This window comes from Pteropus alecto, unplaced genomic scaffold (assembly GCF_000325575.1).
Source record: "Pteropus alecto unplaced genomic scaffold, ASM32557v1 scaffold68, whole genome shotgun sequence".
Lineage (NCBI taxonomy): Eukaryota > Metazoa > Chordata > Mammalia > Chiroptera > Pteropodidae > Pteropus > Pteropus alecto.
Window position 1 is genome coordinate 4,268,602 of NW_006441386.1, and position 2,633 is coordinate 4,271,234.

Consider the following 2,633-nt stretch of genomic DNA (forward strand, 5'->3'; position numbering starts at 1 on the left):
TAGGTAGTGTCAGAACTGAGTTGAATTGTAGGTGTCCAGCTGGTATTGAAGAATTGCTTGGTGGTACGGTGTGGGGGAAATGCACACATTATAATTGGGTGCAAAATTGTTAAGCATGTACTATGTCCTGGGCATAGCATGATAGCCGAGAGAATACAAAGATTAATAAGATGATGTAACACATTCAAGAAATATTTATTTTGGTATGAGAGATGGATGTATAAACAATTTATTTTGAGAAGATAGCTACTAAATACTAGATCATGTAAATGATGGAGGAAGAAATGATTAATCCCAAATGAAGGATCTGGTTATATTTCATATGTGAGGAACATTTGGAAATGGAAAGATAAGAAGGATTTCTTTATGTTGCAAATCTAGAGTAAGATAAATTAATGACATAAGGAGAGGCAAAAATGAGGGACAGTCTGTTTACTTTGGCCCTAAAGTAAATGGATGTCTGAAAATAGTTTAGGACAAATCCATGTGCAACCTTGAGTTCCATGCTAAGCAGTACGAGATTTATTCTGTGAATGTCAAGGGCTTCTAGAGGTGCAGAATAAAATATCTGAATTTTGTTTCAAGAACTTTATTCTTAATTATGGGATCGATGTTAGAGGCAAGACATTGAAGGCAGAGAGACCAATCAGAGGCCATGTCGTAGACCATGTGAGGGAGAAGATCAAAACCCAACTGGCAGTGACAAAAGTAGGTCTGGGAAAGAAGAGTTGATGCAAAAGATACTGTATCTGTAGAACCAATAGTACTTGACATTTGGGGATATATTTGTTATATAGGTTAATAAATATGACAAGTAAACTTCAAAAATATACCATGGTTCCAACACAATAGAAGATTATTTCTTACTTATGTAACAGTACTAGGTTGAAGAGGCTGCCCTTCTTTACAGTGGCATTTGCAGACACCCACTAACAGGAACTCTGCTGTTTTCAACACATAGCTTCAAAGATTGATCCAGGGCCTATGGCCATGCCACCTTGAACAAGTCTGATCTCGTCTGATCTCAGAAGCTAAGCAGGGTCGGGCCTGGTTAGTACTTGGATGGGAGACCACCTAGGAAGACCAGGTGCCATAGGTGTAAAAAATAAAGGATTGGAAGCTAACAAGGTCTTTGCATTCTGTGAGGTCAACCAAGGATTGCCTCACCTAAATAAAAATAAATAAATAAATAAATAAATAAAGATTGATCCAGGGATCATTTCAATTCCAGGCAGCCTAATGGTAAAACGATATGGAAGAACTTGGGTGGGAAATTTCCAGGCCAAGGAATGGCATACATCACTTCCAGTCACATTCTGTTAGCTAGAGCTCATTTATACAACTATATTTAACTTCGGGAGAGCCTGAAAATGTAGCATAGTTGTGTGAGCAGGAAAATGAAAGGACTATGGAATTTGGAGAGCAGATATGAGTCTTGGCCATAGACTGAACATAGAGGGATATAATCGAATTGAAGATATGTTTTTTTGAATTGCATGATTGTCATTATAGTGATAATATCAATGTGGGTAGAAAGTGCAGGCAGACTAAGTGATGAGCTCAACTTTGACCCCAATTAATTAATGGGTCAGTGTGTCAGAAGAGGGAAGACCAAGTGAAATCAAGATTTCAGGAGAATTGGATCTGCAAAGAATGAAGGGCACACTATGGGGAAAAGTAGGGAAAAAGGGAAGAAAAGCAGAGGACATGAATGAACATAAGGAGAACTTCTGAGAAGAGAGGGGAAGCAAGCAATAACTGAAGCAACCTCATTGGGGAGTGAAAAAAATGATTGTGGAGAAGCTTCCTTCAGAAGAATGGAAATCCTTTGAAAAGGACATTGAAAAGATGAATTTGAGAATTAATAAGTGATGGACAAAAAGATGATGAGCAGCAGTTAGGGTTCAATGAGGGTGGAGGGCTCAGGAAATGGAGTTGATCAAAAATGATGAATATTATGGGACATGAGTGGGAATAAATGGATGATAGGGTGCAGGTATGGTATTGCTGATTGTGGCAGATGACCAAGAAAATACCAGCATCTTAGGATGTTGGTGACTGTGAAAAACATGGTTGATTCTTAGATCCAGTTCACAGAAGAAAGGAAAAAATTTGACTCAGTGGAAAAATACAGGTGCCCAGGCACTAGAGATAGAATTGTGTTCATAGAGCTAGTTCAGTGGGAATGAAGAGGTGGTGAACCCAAAAGATAAAAAGTTGAAAAGAGAGTGGGGAGTTAGAGAGATGAAAGGCAGTGTAGTTCAGACTGGCTAGAAGATACAAGATGAAGTTTTATCTGTAAGTGCTTGAAGAGCTTTATAAAAGAATGATGTTAAGCTAGAGATTTTAGGTGATTGAAGCCAGGATATTGGATGGGTTCTTAAGGATTTTGAAATTGCTCAGTATGATGGGAGGTAAGAGTGGGGCAAGACAGAACAAAGAGGAGGATTATGAGCCAGTCCTCCAGAAACAGGGGAGGATGTTGCAAGCAGATGGCAAAAACTGCTAAGTGGAGAGATTTGTTGTTCTGGAGCAACTGCTTGGATGTGGTGGTGGTGTGTTGGTAGATTGTCACTCTCTTTCTTGCTCCATAGGAAGGATGAGGCAAGGGAATTATTCTTCACTCTAGAAGA

The 2,633-nt window shown here is 39.0% G+C and overlaps 1 non-coding gene across 1 annotated transcript; it reads left to right on the forward strand.

The window, feature by feature from the left end:
* Positions 1-980: 980 nt before the first annotated feature.
* LOC112485342 lies at positions 981-1,099 on the forward strand. The gene has a single exon (XR_003048404.1). It is a non-coding gene; the product is annotated as a 5S ribosomal RNA (ribosomal RNA).
* Positions 1,100-2,633: the final 1,534 nt, after the last annotated feature.